Raw genomic sequence first — 23,820 nt, 5'->3', positions numbered from 1 at the left:
AAAACAAAAAAGGTGGTGACTTGGCAAATTGCTTTGCTAAAAGGTTGCTTAATATCATGGTAAAGGCTGGAGTTCTGCGTTCAGTGTCCATAGAGTGTGGAGCCTTAATTGTCTGAAGTCTGCAGGCCTACTACTATGATCTCTATAGATAGGAACAGGATATATGATTTATTATTTTCTTTACCCGTAACAGGACATGACATGGTGTTGTTAGGCAATCTTATGACACAATGCTTGTAACCATTTCACCATGTGCCCTCCTCAGGAGAATAGCAGAAACACAACAAGGAAAAACAATTGCTAATGTATTACTGAATTTGTTAAACTATCCTTCTAAAGAGCTCTAAGGTATGCCAAATTCTACCATCTATTATCTCAGAGTTTATTGGGTAATATTTTCATTCTTTAAAGCCTAAGGTTGCACATATTTTTTTTAAATATTATGGTAAACTGTTTTAATATCCTAGCTGCTTTTCTTAGATTACATTCTGTACATTAGATGGTACTGAAATTTTACCTGGTAAAAGTAAACCACTCGGACTCTACTAGTTACAAGTTATTTCTATGACTGAACCCCCATGAGAACATGATCTGAGCTTTGATCTTTCATATTGCTGAATTCTTGTCCATCCTTACATTGTAAATTGAGCTGTATACAAGTATCTCTTTGGAATGTTTATTTTTATACCATGGTATGTGGTATTGGAAGAACAAAACAGAAAATACTTAGGACACAAATTTATAGCAATCAGATCTGTTTGTGACGCAATTTCATTTGTCCCGTGAAGAACTACTGTGTTGGCTAAAATACAAAAAGGATGAACATTTCCTTACCACAGTAAACTGTAGGACTCACAACTGCATGCAAACTGGCTTTATTGTCAATTCAACAACAATTAGAGAGGGGAACTAGTCTGCCAGCCAGATGCTAAACCCAAATCGATAACACGCTGGAGACTGCCATGATATGCAAAAGCTTTCCCACCCCAAAAAATCCACTTATGGTACAGATGATTATACATAATGTGTATCCCAATTTATAAAGATACAGCATCTGTTTGCTCTCACAGGATTCACAGACATAATCTTCAGTCTCCTGTTCTGCTATTGCAGATTTGTGTAATACTGGGAAAAAAATGAGGGATTTAATAAACATATGCTATCATACCTCCCCTGAGTCTAGGAAATCTACCAGCTGCAATTCAGAGCCCTGGAAACAAACCGCCTATTCCTCCCCAGAACTCTTGCTTTAACTGCGAAGGGGTATGAGCACAAACTAGCTAGCAGTCAGTTTGAATAATTTGATGTACATGGATTTGCAAATACCCTTGATATCCAGTCTTTTGCATGTTCATCCACAAATATTGAATTTTAAGGCTTTGGAAGGCCAATATTCAGTTGGCCGTTTAGTGGACATACTACATCCCACTGAATATTCCCAATTAAATTTATCAGAATAATCATAGGCAGATAACTTTATGCATAACCAGATATTCTTTTGAATATTTCTGGTTATGTATAAAATTATTTGGCTATGTTTAGCCAGATAACTTTACACTTAAATGGCTATATTCAAAGGAACAAAGCCGGTTAAGTTAGGTTCCTTTTTAAAAAAACCAAAAAAACACATTGTGGGCCTACAGGCCCAAACCTGTCCCCGCCTCCCTCCCACCCAAGTTCCAAAGGCTCTTCGGGGCTGAACTTGCCACCCTCTCCCCAAAATGACTCCTTTCAACTACATCTACAGGCACCCTCCACACCCCCCACCCCTCAAAACAGCCCGCCTCTCCACCACCAGAGAAAGAGCCTTCACCATTGCAGGCCCCGCCCTCTGGAACTCCCTCCCCACACACCTCCGTCTTGAACCCTCACTACCCAACTTCAAAAAAGGCATTAAGACCTGGCTCTTCAGACAGGCCTACCCCGAACCCAACCCCTCGTAGCCCAACCCCCCCCTTATCCCCCCTAGTCACAGTACCGCCCACCACCCACCCACCCTATACCCCCCACCTTACACTTTTACCGCACCCCATCTACCTTACAACCTGTACAATCTGCATGTTAAAAGTTAAAACTAATTGTCTTTCTTCTCCTGCCATAACTGTTGTAAATAAGCATATATATATGTTTCCTCATAACTTGCCATAACTACCGTAAATAAGCCTCCATATATATACTCCATACAATCCATATTTCCTTTCATTATCCGCTGTAACTTTGTAACAATGTTTATCCCTCATTTATTGCCTCTCATGTAAATAATGTTACGTTCCTTTTAATTTCTCAGCTGCTATCTTCTTCCTCCTTTACTTTCCCCCCTCTCCCCCCCACCCTTTCTCTCAAACCTGCTCCATCCCCCACTCCCTGTTTTTTGTAATTTCCTCCTTTCGCAAGTTTATTGTAAACCGGCGTGATGTGCTCGCACGAACACCGGTATATTAAAAGCTGTTAAATAAATAAATAAATAAATAAATTAAAAAAATCCTTTGGGCCGGGAGCCCCCATCCCTCACTCCCTCACTCCCTGCTTCCACGTTCCCTTTTATTGTAAGCACATATCTTGCTGACTCCAGCCCCCCAACCCTTTCCCTTCTATGCCCCCTTCCCCACCTGCCCCCATACTTTTATTTGTAGTAACTGTCTTCCGGATCCGGGCCCAGCGCTTCCATTGTAGTAATAGAACGCTTCTGCTGTTGCTAGGCTACTACGGTATGCTTCCATCGTAATAGCCTAGCAACAGCAGAAGCGTACTACTACCAGGATGCAAGCGCTGGGCCCGGATCCGGGAGACAGCTGCTAAAAGTAAAGGTACAGGGGACGGTGGGGAGGGGGTGTAGAAGGGAAAGGGTTGGGGGGTGGGTTGGAGGTAGCAAGATATGCACTTACAATAAAAAGGGAAACAGGAGCAGGGGGTTGGGGGGGGGGGACTCCTTGCCCAAATATATATATATTTTTTAATAGTGAAAGGGGCATTTTGAGGAGAGGGAGGCAAGTTCAGCCCCGTAGGGCCTTTGGGAGGGAGGCGAGGGATAGGTTTGGGCCTGTAGGGTCACCAGGTGTGTTTTGTTTTTTAAAAAGAAACCTAACTTAGCAGGGTATATTCCTTTGAATATAGCTGGTTAGGTGTAAAGTTATCCAGCCACACAAGGCTGAACAACTATACACCTGCTCTGCAGCAGGTCTAAATTTATCCAGACGATAAATTTATCAGACGAACTGAACGAAATCACTGTGAACCTGGACGATGTAGTAGGCCAGATTGACAAACTAAAGAGTAGCAAATCACCTGGACCAGATGGTATGCATCCTAGGGTTCTGAGGGAACTCAAAAATGAAATTTCTGATCTATTAGTTAAAATTTGTAACCTATCATTGAAGTCATTTATTTATTTATTTATTTATTTATTTAAGGATTTATATACCGGAGGTTCCTGTATAATATACATATCACCCCGGTTTACAATGAACAGTAACTATCGCTTCAAGTTAGCGGTTTACAATGAACATAGTTAATCCAAGAAACAGAATAAAATATATATATATAACAATGCTAACAATTAATAAATAACAATTAATAAATGAAAATAAATGCAATAACAATTAATAAATAATTAATAAATAAACAATAAATATCAATGAAAAAATGGCAATAAAAAATGACAATAAATAAAATACAATACATTGTATTTTATTTATTGTCATCCATTGTACCTGAAGACTGGAGGGTGGCCAATGTAACCCCAATATTTAAAAAAGGCTCCAGGGGCGATCCAGGTAACTATAGACCAGTGAGCCTGACTTCAGTGCCGGGAAAAATAGTGGAAACAATTCTCAAGAACAAAATTGTAAAGCATATAGAAAGACATGATTTAATGGAACACAGTCAACATGGATTTACCCAAGGGAAGTCTTGCCTAACAAATCTGCTTCATTTTTTTGAAGGGGTTAATAAACATGTGGATAAAGGTGAACCGGTAAATGTAGTGTATTTGGATTTTCAGAAGGCGTTTGACAAAGTCCCTCATGAGAGGCTTCTACGTAAACTAAAAAGTCATGGGATAGGAGGTGATGTCCTTTCGTGGATTACAAGCTGGTTAAAAGACAGGAAACAGAGAGTAGGATTAAATGGTCAATTTTCTCAGTGGAAAAGGGTAAACAGTGGAGTGCCTCAGGGATCTGTACTTGGACCGGTGCTTTTCAATATATATATAAATGATCTGGAAAGGAATACGACGAGTGAGGTCATCAAATTTGCAGATGATTTATTTATTTATTTATTTTTAGAAACTTTTATATACCGGCATTAGTGGGTACATCATACCGGTTCACATAATAACTGAAAGTTTGGAAAATACATTTCAACAGGGAGATAGTAACTGGGCAGGGGATAAAATAAATAGGCAGTAGGAAAGATAGTTAAAAAACAAGATGATACAAAAAACAAGATGATACAAAATTATTTAGAGTAGTTAAATCACAAGCAGACTGTGATACATTGCAGGAGAACCTTGCAAGACTTGAAGATTGGGCTTCCAAATGGCAGATGAAATTTAATGTGGACAAGTGCAAGGTGTTGCATATAGGGAAAAATAACCGTTGCTGTAGTTACACGATGTTAGGTTCCATATTAGGAGCTACCACCCAGGAAAAAGATCTAGGCATCATAGTGGATAATACTTTAAAATCGTCAGCTCAGTGTGCTGCAGCAGTCAAATAAGCAAATAGAATGTTAGGAATTATTAGGAAGGGAATGGTTAATAGAACGGAAAATGTCATAATGCCTCTATATCGCTCCATGGTGAGACCACACCTTGAATACTGTGTACAATTCTGGTCGCCGCATCTCAAAAAAAGATATAGTTGCGATGGAGAAGGTACAGAGAAGAGCAACCAAAATGATAAAGGGGATGGAACAGCTTCCCTATGAGGATAGGCTGAAGAGATTAGGGCTGTTCAGCTTGGAGAAGAGACGGCTGAGGGGGGATATGATAGAGGTCTTTAAGATCATGAGAGGTCTTGAACGAGTAGATGTGACTCGGTTATTTTCACTGTCGAATAATAGAAGGACTAGGGGGCATTCCATGAAGTTAGCAAGTAGCACATTTAAGACTAATCGGAGAAAATTATTTTTCACTCAATGCACAATAAAGCTCTGGAATTTGTTGCCAGAGGATGTGGTTAGTGCAGTTAGTGTAGCTAGGTTCAAAAAAGGTTTGGATAAGTTCTTGGAGGAGAAGTCCATTAATGGCTATTAATCAATTTTACTTAGGGAATAGCCACTGCTATTAATTGCATCAGTAGCATGGGATCTTCTTAGTGTTTGGGTAATTGCCAGGTTCTTGTGGCCTGGTTTTGGCCTCTGTTGGAAACAGGATGCTGGGCTTGATGGACCTGTGGTCTGACCCAGCATGGCAATTTCTTATGTTCTTATGTTCAGCTACCTTAGCTAGATATTGCAATATTCAGCTAAGTTAGCTGGATACCTCAACCCGTCCCCAGAACACCCCTTTATTATCTGGCTAAATTATAACTGCATAACTACTTATCCAGCTACAATTTAGCCGGATAAGTGACTGCATATGCCTATTGTGCCATTTAGATGAATAACGTTTGAGTTATCCGTCTAAATAGCTTTTGAATATTGACCTCTGGATTTATATTCTTTAAAACCAATACTATAAAACGTGAAACCCAAAATGTATACTGTTTTACCAATATTAAAGGTACAAATGAAATGTCTGCTATGGTTTTTTCTCAGTTATGCTGCTTGGAGATACCATCTTCTATTTGAAAGTAACTTGATTATTTGAAGCATGAATGTTGATTATGAATCCTCTTAATCAGTATTATAACATGGAATGGATGTACGTGTCTTTAACAGACCTCTGATTGGGCCATGCACAATCTGCTAACAGTTTTCTGGAACACAATGCTCAGAGCCAGCTACTTTCAATCAAAATAGTTTTTCTTCCAGACATAAATGTTCACTTCATACTTGTAGCTTTCAGTTCATTTCCTGAGACAGCAGAATCACCCCAGCAAGATACATTGGTGGTCAGCTATAGGCCTGCCCTATTTCCCAGGAGCATATTTCCCAACTGTGCATTTTGCAGATTCAAAAGCACTAACCAAAGGCTATAGTCATTTCTGGTTCTAGGTGCAGGTAAGCCCTTTCCTTCTAGACTCCTTTTTTGTTTCTGACCCCCTCTGAAAGGCCCTCTGACTTAAGAAGGATGCTGATTCTGTAATTAGCCTCAGCTAGATCTCCCAATTAGTAACACACCTTTCTCTGGCTGCTGCCAAGGTTCTCGAAGCTATATTTCCCAGCAGCCCTATACTTCCTGTTACTTCTGGTTTTATAATCCCCTAGCCAACTCCTGTTTACTTTCCCCCTTGAAGCAGTGCTCTCCCTGGCTGCTGCTGCCTGTGTGAAGCTCCTGTGTCATCATAGTGACTGGACATTGTGGGTATGTATATACATGGTATCTGCAGGGACCTTTGTTTTCAGTTATTCCCAGGAAAAATAAAATGAAAACTGATAACGAAGGTCCCTAGGTATCTGATATGAATATGGGAATCTGGGCATGGACCACACTTGTATGTGTTCCTGCCAGTGCAAGTCCCATTGTAACTGGTGCCTACCTTCTCCCTTCTCCCTTCCTCCTTGCCGACAAGATATTTATATACCTTAAAGTCCATACCACAGCTGTGTTGTATTTCAGAAACACCTTGAAAATACTAATCGCCTAATATTTTAGTATAAGAGGATATAATTATCTTAGGGTCAATATTCAAAATCCTGCTGAGCTGGTAAGAGAACTGGGTATAGAAATGAACAGCAAATGCTGTGTAAAATTTTTGTTACATAAATCAAAATCACAAGTGATTACAGGATACACACTACACATAGTTATAAAGAGGGCCAATTTTCTGCCACTGTCCTGCTGAGCAAGTTAGTGGCATAAACTTATTCAGTTATCTTAGCCAGAAAATTCAGTAGCAAGAATATACTCTGCTTTCTTATGGTTAGCCTGCCCTAGAATTATCTAGCTAGCTATTCCGGATAAGGCTGAAAATCGGCACTTTTGCAGATAATAAGTGGATTCACTAAGCCGCGATATGGCAAGTTAAACAGCATGTAACCTGCGATATCGCAGCACCATCTCACGATAGTGAGCGATATAACAATAGATTTCCTCCCCCTATGGAAATAAAGCTGCGCTGCATGCATAAAATTGCCTAATGCATACAAAGCAGCTTATACCTAGGCAGGGGAGTAGGGTGAACTGCTGAAGTTGGTAGTGCATCAGAAAATTTGCTGCTGCCATGTGATCAACTTTCTGAGCTGCCTTCCCAACCTGAGATCATCAGTAAAGGCCAGGCTCAAAATGTCTCCTTTGACATGCTAACATGTGCAACATTGAGCCAGCCTTTGATGATGCTGATGTCAGTCTGTGGCAGGCAGTTCAGACTGTTGGCAGCCCAGAGCAGGAGCAAAGCTTTAATTTATTGGTAACTGATGCAGTAGTTAGGAGCAGCTCATGGAAATCTATTGCTTGAGGTGAGGGACCGGACAGGAAGAGATGCCTCCACCCCTCTGCTGCCACCCCTGCTAAGGTACCCAAAAGGGATTCACTCTCCAAGAGACAGCCCACACCAACTCACCGTACAAAAAAAAATTCAAATTCTGATATCATCTCATAAACAGCCACACAAACAGCTTTCACTGCCAGAAACCTTTTGAAGTAACACCTGGGAACGTTTGATTTTCAGTCACCCTGAGATTGTTGTGGATTAGTGGAGAAGAGATGGAGGGGAGTAGGGAGCACACAAACTTTCTCCACTCTTAGAAAACCCTTCTACTCTCTCTTCTTCTTATTCCACTTTCTCACTCACCCCTTCCCACTGTCAGTCACCCCTCCCTCCCACTCAACCCTTCCCTTCCCTCTCAGTCCTTCCCTCTGTCTCAGGTATACACACATGCTGGCTCCTTCCCTTCCCTCCCACTCACTGCATTCCTTCCCTCTCAACACTTACCCCTCCCTGCCATTCACCCCATACCTTCCCTCTCAGTTGCTCAACCCTTCCCTTCCACTCACTACCTCGTAGGCTCTCTTCTCACTGAGGAAGGATGGGAACCTCTCCAGTGCATCACCACAGAGTGCTGCTGCGCAGGGCCAGTGCTAGCTTTTTTGCTGCCCTGTGCGAACAATTATCATGCTGGCCCTTCCTCATCCTGTTTTTTTGTTTTGTAACATTTAATTTGTATTCTTTTTCTATTAGGGCCAGTGCAAGGGTATTAGGCATCTTAAGTAAATCTTACAGCTTTGTAACCAGGCCTCCCTCCCACTCATCCCTCTCCACACACAATTTAAAATTATTCATTTATAATACAAGATTTTACATGAAAAAGGACACTCAAAGTACAGTCTTTTGAAGTAAAAATATCACAACAACATGTATACTTACTGCTGTGGTGTCAACCAGAAAACCCTGCATAAAAGCCCAAAACACACTTGAAACATATAGTATTAGGACTAATGTAATGCATATTGGGTGTTGGCTTGGTCTTCAGAAAGCCATAAGCAAGCTAAAATACAATTATTTATTTTATTTATTTTAAATTTTTATATACCGGAATTCCTGTATGCAATACAAATCAGTCCAGTTTACAAGTAACGAAAGAGGTTGCCCTGGTCTGGGAAGTTAGACCTGGGTTTTTTTACATAGAACATGGAACAATAACAATAAACCATTGAACATTACAATATAATAAACCTCCCATTCCAAAACACTAACCACCAGCATTCAAACAGTAACAACCCTACCTATGAAAAGGCAACACTAAAAATATTACACCAGGCCTTAAAACACAAATATACCACTTATCAAGAAAAGAGAACAAACAAGCTGCTATAGATCCCTACACAGAAACTACACGCTAGCAGAAAACCTCACCTCATTCACTCATGCAGAACCCAGACATACCCTCACTAAATACAGAATAAAAAAAACATAAATAGAAGCATGCAGATAAAAACTAAGCTAGAAATCACAAGTACATACAAAGGGGCCGAGCACACTGTATAACCCGAACTCCGACGCGGATTAAATAGGTGGTAATCCACTCCCTAATGCAATAGGGGGATTAGCGCCTATTTAACCCGCGTCGGACATGGAGCAAATGTAATAGCGCTCATCACATGCAAATGCTCAGCATCCATTTTCATTACTGGCAGATGGCCGGTAATAAAAATGACGCTGAGCTTACCGGCGTCGGTCTTCATAACCAGCAGCCGCGGCGGGGTCGCGTTAGCAAGGAGACGCTAAGGTTGCGCAAGTGACCCTAGCACCTCCTTGTAGCGCGATCCCCTAATTTGAGTATTGCATGGCACCCCCCCTTGCAGGCGCCATACGCGCATTAGGAAAGTGGGCGCTGACTTTTTAGCGCCCACTTTCCGCCTTTTATATTGCATCGGCCCCAAAGTGCACCAATGAAAAAACAGAAACACCACCATTCCTCAGAAAACGTCAAACAATAAAATCAAGAAATCTAAAGCATCAATTAAAATGGTAAAACCATACTAATAAAAATAATTATTTCAAGACAGCTGATGAAGAGAACAACATCCAATAATTAAAAACGCATATATTCTTTTTTTTTTTACATTTCCCAAATACCAGTAAAATATTTCATAACATCATACAGATCAAATAACACCCAATTAATTAAAATCAATAAGAATTTTAAAAAATGACTCATTCTCCATACCTTTGACTTCTGGTCGCCCTGAGATTGTCATAGATTAGTGGGAGGGGAAGGGAGGTGCACAAATTTTCTCCTCTCTCATATTCCCACATGTTCATTCTCATGCTCACACAGACATACACAAACACTCTTTCAAAACTCATATAGGCTCACTGACACACTCATACATGCTGGCTCCCTCCCTTTCTCTCAGGCGCACATACATGCTGGCTCCATCTCTTTGAGACATACCCACATACACGTGCATACATACACTGGATCCCTCTCTCTCTGGTATGCACATGTTATGGACCTGAAGGTGAACGCCTGTTCCGAGGTAGAGTCTGTGCTACCTGAAAGGGAAGTAATCCCCCTAGGTCTCTACCGTCGGAGGGCGAGGCTGTTGGCTGTAGTTGTTAAACAAAGACTTCACCCTGGAAGCTCAAAATCCCCCCAGGAGAAGCCCGTAGGGATCCGGCCACTGGGACTTAGGAGACTCCTTTGAAGACTGAAGAAAGGTCTGGATGCAGGCGCCTCCAGCAGGTCGTAGTAGTCAGAGGACGGAGTCGTAGAATAGTCCAAGGCCGGTCCAGAGGTTTGGTACACAGGAAGAGTCAAAGTCCAGTCCAAGATCAAAACAGGAGAAGGGTCCGCAGCCGTACCAGGAACAATCCAGGAGAAGGGTCCGAAGCCGTACCAGGAACAAGCCAAGAGAAATCACACACGCCGGTCCAGAGATCAGAAGCCAAGAATCAATCCTCGGAGCAGGGAAGCAGAGCGGGACAAAGAACCAGGATCAGAGAACACAGGAACAACTCAGGCAGGAACCTCAATACCAAGGCAAGGTCTGAGACCCAGACCTTGCCTTAAAAACAGGATGTTGGAGGTGGAGTCTCAGGGGAAGCCATGACAGTTTCCTGTCATGGCTCCTTTAAGAACCATCTTCAGCCACGTGCACGGCCCTAGAGGAAGTGAGGGGCGGAGTTGAATCCCACGGAGCCAACCAGCTGGACCAGAAGCGGCCACGATCACAGGAAGGAAGCAGAAGGGCAGCCTGCCCCGCAGGAGCCCCAGACGATGCCCGAAGCCACGGGTAATTATATCCTCTACACCCGCCGGCCTGGCCTCGTTCGCAGTCCACCACGGCCGGCGGCCATGACGCCCGGCCCCAGTCGTGGCTTGCCGCGGCCGGCGGTACTAACAGTACCCCCTCCTTTAGGCCTCCCCCTAGAAGGTTTGGGTTTACCAGGGTGTTTGGAGTGAAAGTCCTTGAGCAGAGATTAATGGCTTCAGAGGAGACACATGGAATGAGTTGTAAATTCTCAATGTGGCAGGTAGTTGAAGTTGATAGATCACCGGACCTAATTGTCGCAGTACCTGGAATGGTCCAATGTAATGAGGGGCCAGTTTCATGGAAAGAACTCTCAATTGGATGTGCCGAGTGCTGAGCCACACCTTCTCCCTGGGATGGAACTGAGGAGCCTGTCGTCGAATGTGCTCAGCAAATTTCTTAGCAGAGTGAGCAGCTTTATGTAGCATTTGTTGAGTATGAACCGAAAGCTGTTTCAGCTGTGTAGCTGTTAGCTGAGCTGCCAGTGATGGAACAGGCAGTGGTACTGGCAAGGGTGGCCTGGGCTGCCGACCAAAGATAATCTGAAAAGGGGATGCCCCCGTAGAGGTACCAGCATGCGAATTGTGAGAGAATTCCGCCCAGGACAGAAGGGATGCCCAATCATCTTGTCGTGAATTGACGTAAAGCCGCAGAAACTGTTTCAACGTGCGGTTAGTGCATTCCGTCTGACCATTAGCCTGAGGATGGAACGCCGTGATAAAGTCCAGAGAAATCTGGAATTTTTTGCAGAGGTTGAGCCAGTATCAAGCCGTGAACTGAGGACCCCAGTCAGAGGTGATGTGTTGAGGCAGTCCATGGAGGCGGAAAATGTGAAGCATGAATAATTGAGCCAGCCATGGAGCAGACGGGAGGGAGGGGAGTGGAATGAAGTGGGCCATTTTTGAAAAGCGATCTACCACTACCCATATCACAGTGTTGCCTTCAGATGGTGGAAGTTCCACTATAAAATCTGTGGAGATATGTGTCCAAGGTTTAGTGGGAATGGGTAATGGTTGTAGCAGGCCCCAAGTCTTCCCTGTGGGAACTTTATGTTGCGCGCAGATAGGGCATGAGTCCACATAAGCTCGTATATCCTTGCGCATTTTGGGCCACCAATAGTATTGTTGAAGGAGTGTTTGAGTTCGTACTCGTCCGGGATGACCAGCAAACTTGGAATCATGACCCCAAGCTAGTACTTTATTACGGAGTCTTTTAGGCACCACTGTTTTCCCCGGTGGTACCATGAAAGTAGCAGAAAGAATAATGCGGGCCTGGTCAATGATATGCTGTACCGGTTCCTCAGTATCGTCTGTGGAGAATGATCAGGATAAGGCGTCAGCCTTAATGTTCTTATTGGCTGGTCGATAACGAAGTTCAAAATCAAAACGCGTGAAAAAGAGAGCCCAACGAGTTTGTCAGGGGTTCAGATGTTGAGCTTGTTGCAGATACGTCAGATTTTTATGGTCAGTGAAGATGGTTATACGGTGTTGCGCTCCCTCCAACCACTGCCACCACTCCTCCAGTGCCAACTTAATGGCAAGAAGCTCCTTATCCCCGATGGAGTAATTGCGTTCTGTCGAAGAAAATTTCTTGGAGAAGTACGAGCAAGGATGAGAAGTTCCCGATGTATTGGTCTGACTAAGGAAGGCTCCAACCCCCTCAGCCGATGCTTCCACTTCGACAATAAATGGAAGTCTGGGGTCAGGATGTCGAAGACATGGTTGTTGTAGGAAAGAGTTCTTAAGTGCCTGGAAAGCTTCTTCATCCTCAACGGGCCAAGCTTTGATGTTCGCTCCTTTACGAGTCAGAGCAGTGAGAGGAACTGCTAATTTAGAAAAGTTCTGAATAAAACTGCGATAATAATTCGCAAATCCAAGAAAGCGTTGAAGCGTGCGTAATCCATTAGGCTGGGGCCATTCTTTAATGCATTTCAGCTTGGCGGGATCCATTTGAAACCCTTGTTTTGAGATAATGTACCCCAGGAAGGGTAATGATTCTTTTTCAAAAATGCATTTCTCAATCTTGGCATACAGTCTGTTTTCTCTTAGGCGTTGTAAAACTTGAATGACATGTTGCCGGTGTGACTGTAGACTGGGAGAAAAAATAAGAATGTCGTCCAAGTAGACCACTACACAGACATAAAGTAGATCTCGAAATATTTCATTAATGAGGTGTTGAAAAACTGCAGGGGCATTGGTCAATCCGAATGGCATAACGAGATATTCATAATGGCCATCTCTAGTATTAAAGGCCGTTTTCCATTCGTCACCTTCACGAATCCTGATTAATTTATAGGCTCCTCTGAGATCTAATTTAGAAAATATCCGGGCTCCTTGTAAACGATCAAAGAGTTCAGCAATTAAGGGCAGTGGGTAACAGTCTTTTATGGTGATGGCATTGAGTCCACAGAAATCAATACATGGACGCAAAGTCCCATCTTTTTTCCCCACAAAGAAGAAACCGGCTCCAGCTGGGGACGTAGATCACCGAATGAACCCCTTCTGTAAATTCTCTTGAATATATTTAGTCATGGCTTGGGTCTCCGAGGTGGATAATGGGTAGACCCTACCTCGGGGGGGCAATGCCCCTGGAACCAAATTAATGGCACAGTCAAACTCCCGATGTGGAGGCAAGGTATCAGCAGCTGTTTTGGAAAAGACGTCCTTGAATTGACCATATTGAGCTGGTAAGCCTTCAAGAAGAGTAGTACAGATGTAACTGTCAGCTGGAGTGGTTCCTTTTAGGCAGGTTTCTTGTCAAGCGGAACCCCATTGAAGAAGTTTTAAAGATGTCCAGTCAAACTGAGGGTTATGATGTTGTAACCAGGGGATACCCAAAACCACGGGATGTATGGCTCTTTGAATGATGTAAAATGAAATCTGTTCCGAATGCTTGGGAGCGATGTGACAAAGCAGAGGGACAGTTTGATGAGTTAACCTCCCAGGCAGGGGGTCTCTGTGGATTGAAGATATGATCAATGGCCTGGGGCAAAATCGAAGTGGAATATGAAGCTGTTCCACTATATCTTGGAGGATGAAACTCTCTCCTGTCCCTGAATCTACTAAAGCCAAGGTAGAAAATCAAAAATCTCCAAGACCCAAGGAGACCTGTAGAGTGAGTGGGGGAGTCGGAGAAGTAATGCCTAGGGTTACTCCCCCACAGGAGCCTAGGCTTGGGAGTTTCCCGGACGCATTAGGCAATGGGCTATGAGGTGACCTGCTCCTCCACAATACATACAGAGACCCGCTTGGCAGCGTCTTTGCCGTTCCTCTGGAGAGAGAGGTCCACGTCCCAATTGCATAGGTTCTTCAACCGACCCTTCAGGAGTGAGCATTGTTCGTGGAGCGGAAGCAACCGGACGAGGGGTATTAACCATCATGAACCTTTTCGAGTTAGCTCCTTCTCGAGCTCTTTCTTGCAGTCGGTGATCTATCCGAGTTACCAAGTCCACAATAGCATCCAAATAGCGTGGTAGTTCTCGGGCCGCCATCTCGTCCTTTATTCTGGATGATAGACCATCTAAATATATGGATCGTAGACAGTTCTCCTCCCAGTGAAGTTCGGATGCCAGCGTTCTAAATTCGATAGTGTAATCCACCAGAGGTTGGTTGCCTTGCCGAAGTTGCAGAAGCTTGGAGCCAGCGACTACCTGTTTCCCTGGGTCGTCAAATACGGCTTGGAATAATTCCAAAAAGTTTTGAAGATCTTGTAGGACTGGATCTGATCGTCGCCAAAAGGGAGAAGCCCAAGCCAGGGCTTTACCTTCTAACAGAGACAGTAAGGTCATCTGGGAACAAAGAGGCTTGAAGCTGAAAGTGCATGCTGCACTGGTCAAGAAATCCCTGGCACAGGTGAGGATCACCTGCGTAGCATGGAGGGATAGGTAGCGGAATGGTAGGCTGGATATTGCTCGGCATCACCATTGGCACAGGTGGAGAAACGGCCTGAGCAGCTGCTATCGAATCCAAACGTGCGTTAAGTTGTGCCAATGAAGATGCCATGGATTCCAGTATACGTTGTTGTTCCATGACCTTCTGGGCTAGTCCTGGAATGGCTTGTCGAGCTGAGGCCTCTGCCGGGTCCATGGCCTTGGTATTCTGTTATGGACCTGAAGGTGAACCCCTGTTCCGAGGTAGAGTCTGTGCTACCTGAAAGGGACGTAATCCCCCTAAGTCTCTACCATCAGAGGGCGAGGCCGTTGGCTGTAGTTGTTGAATGAAGACTTCACCCTGGAAGCTCAAGATCCCCCCAGGAGAAGCCCGTAGGGATCCGGCCGCTGGGACTTAGGAGACTCCTTTGAAGACTGAAGAAAGGTCTGGATGCAGGCGCCTCCTGCAGGTCGTGGGTTCCAGATGGCTGGAGCCTCCAGCAGGTCGTAGTAGTCAGAGGACGGAGTCGTAGAATAGTCCAAGGCCGGTCCGGAGGTTCGGTACACAGGAAGGGTCGAAATCCGGTCCAAGATCAAAACAGGAGAAGGGTCCGCAGCCGTACCAGGAACAATCCAGGAGAAGGGTCCGAAGCCGTACCAGAAACAAGCCAGGAGAAATCACGCACGCCGGTCCAGAGGTCAGAAGCCAAGAATCAATCCTCGGAGCAGGGAAGCAGAGCGGGACAAAGAACCAGGATCAGAGAACACAGGAACGACTCAGGCAGGAACCTCAATACCAAGGCAAGGGCTGAGACCCAGACCTTGCTTTAAATACAGGATGTTGGAGGCGGAGTCTCAGGGGAAGCCATGACAGGAAACTGTCATGGCTCCTTTAAGAACCATCTTCAGCCGCGTGCGTGGCCCTAGAGGAAGTGAGGGGCGGAGTCGAATCCCGCGGAGCCAACCAGCCGGACCAAAAGCGGCCACGACCGCAGGAAGGAAGCAGAAGGGCAGCCTGCCCCGCAGGAGCCCCGGACGACGCCCGAAGCCACGGGTAATTATATCCTCTACACCCGCCGGCCTGGCCTCGTTCGCAGTCCGCCACTGCCGGTGGCCATGACGCCCGGCCCCGGTCTTGGCTTGCCGCAGCCGGCGGTACTAACAGCAAACATACACATACATGCTGGCTCCCTCTCTTTTAGGCACACAGACACACACACACACAGAATGGCTTCCTCTTTCTTAGGCGCACACACACACACACGTTCCCTATCTCTCAAGCACACACACACACACTCGCACGTGTACACACAGAATGGCTCCCTCTTTCTTAAGTACACACACATACCCACACTGGCTCCCTATCTCTCAGACAGACACACATACACACATACACTGCCTCCTTGCTCTTTCTCTCTCATGTATGCACATGCACACTCCCGCTCCTCCAGTTGGGACAAGATCCCCAGGGCTTCTTCCACTTCAACTGCTGAGCCTGATGCGATCCTTTGGCAACCGCTGGGCTACTTTCACTTTGGCCGCTGGGCGGGTTGGGATCTTCCGGCGGCTGCGTGAGCCTCCTGCAGTTTGGCCGCCAGGCAGAATGGGATCTCCTGGCAGCTATGGGTGTCTAAAATTAGTGGTGCATGGCACACACCTTTCTGAATGATATGCTCCTGTACCTAGGCTATCCAATGAATAATAAAATAACATGGCTGACTTTTAAAAAAAGTCAGTCCAACTGTTTTATCATGTTTCAGAGACGTGTAGTTATTTTCCAGAGGAAACATCAGGCTGTTAACGCAGGTCCCCAGTGCTCCCGCGGGAATATTAAAAGGCCAAGGTGTCCAATACACACATCCCTCCAAAAGCAAAAGAAATCATCCCAGAGGTCAATGTCAACCCATACCCCCCCCACCACCACCACCACCACCACCACCACCACTTAAAGAGGTCGCAATGGCCCCCCTCAAATTGAAAAAAAATACATTTGACACATGCATGGCCCTTTCCCTTTCCTTCTTCAAAGCTAAAAAGCCCCATTGACAAAGGATTGTTATGTGATAGGAGTAACGTCAGGTCTGTGCCATTTTGAAAAATGATACTGACTAGACTCAGGGATAAGGGATGCCCCAGGCTCCCAGCTAGCTATCGATATCTATTTGTGATACAGGGGGATAGGGGTGGGGGTCCACCTGCCCAGATCCTCCGGGAACTAGTTTTAGGGGTTGAGGGAGAGGAACACTAGGGTAAAATAGGAGGGTAAAATAGTGCAGGTACTTTTGGAAATACCATGGATGTGCATTGTTTTTGTCCTCTGACCTAAACAAACTCCACTTTTTCCCCATCCCCTCCTCCCAGGGAAACACCAATTGTTTTAAACCCTGCTAAAAATGCACATGCCATGGAAGCATTTGCATACTTTTAGCTGTGCAGAGGAGAGCAATTTTCAAGAAGCTTTGAAAATTGCCCTCCGTATACAATGTGACAGAAGTGAGATGAGACTTGCTAAAATCCATAGACCCAAACAAAGGAGTAATTTGAATGAATTACTGCTGTGGTGTGTAATGTGGATATATGGACGTGACACCTAGTACCCTATAGGAATTAATTTGGCTTTAGATAAATAATCAATATCTCATCTCCCCACCCTGCCAGTGCCTCTCTAAGATACAGCTCCATCTTTGTAAAGTTGGCATTCTTTTAAGTTAGCCTTTAGAGCGTTTTAGTATTGTTAAATAAGCTTTGCTTAGTCTAAGAGAACATTTATTTATTTATTTATTTATGTAAGATTTTTATATACCGGCATTCATGATACAATCACATCATGCTGGTTTACATTTAAATAGGAGTGCAATATATACAGCAAACTAACCTGGTAGTGTAGAAGGAGGCAGTTACAAATAACAAGGAGGATAAAACTGGGAGAAGAGAAATAACAGCAGTTACAAACAAACATATATGATAACACTTGTTTATGAAGGGCTTGCTGGATATTTTTTTTTTTTTGAAAAGGGTACAGAAATTAAAGAGCAATTTATGAGGTAATGAGTCATCTGGGATTGAGGACAGGATCAATTTCAACTAATTTTCCAGAAAACCTTACATAAGAACATAAGATTTGCCATACTGGGTCAGACTATAGGTCCATCAAGCCCCAGTATCCTGTTTCCAATGGTGCCCAATCCAGGTCACAAGTACCTGGCAGGATCCCAAAAGGTTGACAGATTCCATGCTGCTTATCCCCAAGATAATCAATGGATTTCCCCAAGTCCACCTTAAGAATGGTTTATGGACTTTTTTTCTAGGAGCTTGCCTAAACCTTTCTGAAACCCATCTACACTAACTAACAGTTTTTACCTATTTGCCTTAAATCTATTATCTAGTAACTTCATGGTGTGTCCCTTAAACTTTGTACTTTTTGAAAGAGTAAACAATCCATTTGTGTTTACCCATTCTGCTCCACTTACTATTTTATAAACCTCTGTCATATCTCCCCTCAACCATCTCTTCTCCAAGATGAAGAGCTCTTTAGCATTTCCTCCTAGGGAAATCATCCCTTGGAGGTAATGATATTTAAGGTAAGCATTAGCTTTAATTTGAATCCCTGTCCATTTTGGTTAATTAAAAATGGAGTTGACATGTTTGCAAGATACTTGATTCAAACAGTTCTTTAATTAATAGTGAAGTTCCATGATTTTTTAAAAAAGCTATTATAAGACCTGTACAAAAGGATTTGACAATCTCTTCTGATTTATTGTCAAATTACCATCCTATTTCCAATCTATGTTCAATCACAAAATTTTTACAGAAGTGGGTTTCAGCTTAATGATTTTATAGAGGAACATAACATTAAATAAGAGGCTGGTTTCAAAAAATGTATAGCACTGAGACATTGTTAATATCTCTAATGCATGAGATTTATTGTAGCCTTGAAAGTAGGAAGTCAGGAAAAACATGTCCAGCTTGATACATTGTCAGTCTTTGGCACTATTTGTTATAATAAATTGATTGATAGACTGTGTTATATTGGAATTTGAGGAGTAGTATTGTAATGGTTTATTTCATATTTGCAGGGTAGAATGCAGCAAGTATGCTTAGAAGGAGATAGTTCTGATTGGTACCTGAATTTGACAGGGGTACCTCAGCATTGTCCGCAGTACTTTATAATGTATTGGGTCAGATTTTGTCATCTCTGTATTTGATATATAAAATCTATGTGGATGACATTCAATTTATATTCCTAGTGAAAATAATGGAGTGTTTCCAGCTGAGTCATTTGTAAAATATTTTGAGATTATAAAAAAAATTGGTTTGACGATAATGGTTTAGTGTTAAACTGTAGTAAAACTTCTATACTTTGGAAGGGTAAACAATCACTTCCTAAGGTCCCTCTGTCTATAACTGTTGGAATCACTCCCTTAAATCTTTGAGATGAAACTTGAAATTTAGGAGTAGTTTTTCATTTTAAACTTATTTTAAAAGTGGAAGTGAAAAAAGTTGCAAGGATTTCATTTTTTAAATTACAATTGATTAGGCCTTTAAGGCACTTTGAAGAACATATTCAGTCACTGTCTGCATTAGCTGGATAAATTTACCCAGCTAATTTTAGAGGTATATTCAACAGTATAGCCAGTATATTCAACAGTATAGCCAGCTTTCTTAGGAAAGCTTTTGGTGCAACCAGACTTAGTTGGATAAACTATCCAGCTATCTCTGTGTTATGCTTGCCGGCTGTTGAGTCCCACGGCCAGTCTCACTCACCCAACACCGCACCATTGCGGCTGGGCCATCCTCAGGCTTCCATTCAGCGGCGGAGAGCTGCCACGACACAGCCACTCTTCTTCGCGGCTCTGAGCCGCCAGCCTAATTTCACAGACTCCTGCTTCTTCATGGCCTGGTTGCCACCGATGCCCTCAGCCATGTAAGTTAGCCAGATAAGTCTTTTTCAGCTAATTTACATAGATGGTTAGATTTAAATATTGGCCTCTTATGTTTAAGATCTTTTAGAAAGCATGAGGTCCATATTCAGAGGTTTTTAGCTGGATTACTCACTAGTTCTCCAGCTAAGGGAATATTTGGGCACTTATCCAACTAAATTTTAACCAGATATGATATTATCTGGCTAAAATCTAGCTAGATAATGTAGGGGCATTCCAGGGGCATTTCGAGGAGCAGTTATGTTAGCTGGATAAGTTATCTGGCTAATTCTGATATTCAGAGTGTTATTCTGCTGGACCCTTGGCCCGAGGGGGAGGTGACACTAGCTGTGGGGAGGAGCCCCACAGGTCCCCACCATCAGTAGGCGAGGCTGGTGGACAGTAGAGGCACAGCTGGAACTTCACCATTACCAGCCCACGTTCCCCTTAGGTTGAGCCCTCAGGTGCTGGGGCCGGCTGGACTTATGTGGGGCCTCTGCGGTGAAGGATTCCAGGTGTAGAGAAGTAGCCGGTGCTCAGACCGAGGTCCGGAACAGGCAGCGAAGCTTGAGGTCAAGGGTCAGGCAATGGTTGAGGCAAGTGGTGAAGCTCATGGTCAAGGTTCAGTCCAAAGTCAAAGCCAAGATTAGTCCGAGGAATGAAGGAAGAAGACGAGGAATACGGAAAGCAAGAAGGAACTCAGTTAGGCAATCCACGCTCAGAAGAGAGAAGACCTATTGCCAAGACAAAGGCTGGAAGCAGGATCCAGCCTTAAATAGGTCTAGGTCGATGAAGTCATCCGTAAGGGCTGCGGGGCTTTTCCCACCGTGGGCCCTTTAAATGTAGAAGAGAGGCACGTGCACGCCTATGAAGACACCAGGTGAAGGAGGAAGTCGGCGGCATCCCAGCCCCGAAGATCTGGAAGCGTTGGCAGCAGCCTGGCCATGAAGAGGGATGAGATGGCAATACCACTGAATATACACAGTTAAATATAAAAGTTATCCGGATAAGCTTATCCAGTTAACTTTAGACCTCCTATGGGGCAGATAAGTCTGAATATCACTACTAATCCAACTAATTGGGTCATTTATCATTTTGCACAATAAAAATGCAATGCAAAATGTGTATGCAAATTAAACATTAAGTATTTCAGTGGGAGGAGTTTGAGCAGAGTAAATGGCAATGAGGTTCTGCTAGCATGGAGTGAGATAGAGTAATGCACACTATCATGGGATTTAATGCCAGAAATAACTACACCTTTTTTTTTTTTTTTGCAGTACAGTGAAAAAAACTATTTATTGTGCTCCCACAGCCGATATTACGGATTGAGTGTATTATCACAGCGATTATCGCCGCAATAAAGAGAGGAATTATAACAGACACACCTATCAGGCTTTCCTGCCCCAATAAAACCACCTGTTCTTACCTGGTCTAGCTTCCTAAAGTCATAATGTTTGTGGCAAGTTTAATTGTTGGGGGATACTGGGTGCTTCAGGAGGCTTGCCGCAGACATCAACAAGAAAAACAACAGCAACCACAAGATCAGGCAAGGCCAGTTCCAAACCTCCTAGGGAAATCCCTGCATCAGAGGCAGAGCCGCGGGCTCCACAGGGTTGGGGTCCAGGGCAGCGCCTGGCATGCAGGTGGCCACAGCAGAGAAGATAAAGGGAGCACATCTTTCCTCCACGAACAAACTTGCTGGGCATACCAGAGGACTATGTGGTTTGCAGGCATCACCTCAGCTCTCGGGCTATCCTGGAATTATATGAAGAAATCTGAGGGGATTTGAATCTGGTCATTAAAAAGTCCCATGCTGTGCCTGGCCTCACTAAACTGTTGGCCACCCTGCATTTCATGGCAACTGGCTCCTTCCAAATGACAATAGAGGTCATGGGGGGAATGTCCCAAACCACTTTTTCCTGCTGTCTGGACCAGGTCATAACAGCAGTCTCTGACTGCATTAATGGCTACATAGCATTTCCTCGGGACAGGCAGGACTTGATAGACATGAAGAGAGGCTTTTATGTCTTTGCAAACTTTCCCAGTGTTCCGGGAGCTATCGACTGCACTCATGTGGCCATCATTCCACCCCGTGACAGGGAGGAGATGTACTGCAACAGAAAGCTCTTCCACTCCATCAACGTGCAAGTGATGTGTGATACTCAAATGCGCATCCTAGACATGGTGGCCAGGTACTTGGGAGCTGCACACGATTCCTTTATACTTAGGCAATGGGGCCTGTGTGAAACTTTTGAGGACGGCCTGTACTGTGACGGTTGGCTCATAGCTAAGAGAGACTCTTCTTTCTATATTTCATCTCTGGCTATGTGTTTGTGGCAAATGGCACAGACATGGGGTGTGGCTAGAGGGGAAGGTAACAGCGTCGCTGCCATGACAAGTAACTTGTACAGTTACGTCTGCAGGCCATTGCCCATGGCCTGGCTTTTTGTTCCCATGCTGCAGAGGCCTGCTAATCTTGTGATGGCAAACAATGCACCAGCCCTAAAGCTTGTTGTGTGAGCAGGCATGATACACTTTCTACGTTTTAAATTTCAAAATGGCCCTGCTCCTATCATCCCATTGGGAGCTATTTAAATCTCACTGGTTAATGACAAGCTTGAAGTGTCCACACTGCTAGTACTGCACGATCACGTGTGGCCAGTTAGTGAAGTGTCATCCACATTGTCAGACATACTTTCTCTTCAGCCCTACGCAGCTCAACCAGAAGCAGTGACTGTGCATGTCAGTGGCCTGGCATATTCCCTGTGTCGGGCCTCACAAATTGGATTATATGGAGGACATACTGTGGAGCCGGTAGGGACATTCGCAGTCACACCATGAGACATGGTTTTTCAGCTAACACAGATGTGGCAGCTCCTATGTATTGCTTCAAGGTTGGAAGCATGTTGCACACCAGTAGCCTTAGCTCAGTTGCGAGGGCCTGGCACGCAATTGTTGGAACATCCAGATGCAATTTAGTAGTCTGGAAGAGCAGAACTTCTTTTGGTTACTGCTGTCCTGCACATACTACCCCAGAACAATGTGACATGCACTTAGGCTAGGCAAATCGGCCTTTAAGGCTCAGGGAACGGTACATGCTACCTTATACAGTCTTATAGGATGCTGTGGTTTGCAAGCCAGATCTGCAAGTGACAATGCTATGAATGATGGCTGTCTTTGCTGCAGGAGATTCTGGGTACGGTGTAGGATCTGGCTTCCGACCCCCATTGCCATTCCTAACACCAGCAGAAAAGAGGTACAATATAGCCTTATGTGCTACCCATTGTGTCATCTAACATACCTTCGGAGTTCTCAAAAGTCACTTTCGCTGTTTGGACAAGATGGGTAGAGCTTTAATGTATGCTCCACCCAAAGTTGGAGATATAGTGCTACTCTGCTTTGTCTTCCATAATATCGCTGTACGCTATGGACTACGAATGGATATAATTCCTAATCTCCCCCTGGATCCCCCATGTGTCCCCGCACGAGCCGAGAACACCACACTGAGTAGCAGCCAGCTTCGCCAAAACAGTATACAATGCTACTTTGCCTGATAGGCCTCACCTACCACATCCCCTTCCAGGGAAGGGAGGCCAGTAGGCTGTTAGCTGCTGCTCTCCTAAATATCATCTTTCTTTCTCTCACTGCTTCTCTGTCTGGGTCACTGTGTAACAGAAAATACGTATGCCTACTCAGGATTCTTCTTGACATTGGAGCCATACAGTGTACTGGAAAAACAGTCGTGAAAGTAAAGATGTCATAAAATATATGTGGCTGCCATAATGTGGCTTGCCTCATGCTGACACAAAAAGAGGCATGTGTGGCTGTGAGTTTGTGAATGACTGCCAACACAGAGTTCATAGTTTGGCCTAGCTAGTGCTATGTGGCTTGCCGGGCCTCTCCTGCAGACCCCATCCTAGCACACACATGTGGATGACATAGTACCACAAGTGTGATGCCACCCCAGATGGTCCTTGAGCATGGAGAGCAACAGCTCTAGAAATGCTGAAAATATCAAATAGCTCTGATGCTTAAAGGCATAGCCTAAAGGAACAGGTAGACAGTTAAAGGTTTCAATGACAAAGTTCCCATTTTACTGCCTCATTCCATAGCTGACAAAAGTGTGCATGTGAAGTTATACATCTGTACTGGGTTGACTTACTGACATATGGGCA

At 44.2% G+C, this 23,820-nt stretch overlaps 1 protein-coding gene across 1 annotated transcript in view; it reads left to right on the top strand.

Annotated features, from left to right (window-relative positions):
* Window positions 1-2,770: 2,770 nt before the first annotated feature.
* The window catches only part of KCTD1 (potassium channel tetramerization domain containing 1), a 315,950-nt gene continuing 294,900 nt past the window's right edge, over window positions 2,771-23,820 (top strand). Inside the window, exon 1 of the mRNA XM_029591170.1 lies at window positions 2,771-2,807. The gene's annotated coding sequence lies outside the window, so the exon portion shown is untranslated. The remainder of the gene's footprint in view (window positions 2,808-23,820) is intronic.

The sequence above is a fragment of the Rhinatrema bivittatum genome, chromosome 2 (assembly GCF_901001135.1).
Source record: "Rhinatrema bivittatum chromosome 2, aRhiBiv1.1, whole genome shotgun sequence".
In the NCBI taxonomy this organism is placed as follows: domain Eukaryota; kingdom Metazoa; phylum Chordata; class Amphibia; order Gymnophiona; family Rhinatrematidae; genus Rhinatrema; species Rhinatrema bivittatum.
The sequence above is the reverse complement of the archived record's forward strand: the minus strand, read 5'-3'. Positions and strand labels throughout refer to the sequence as shown.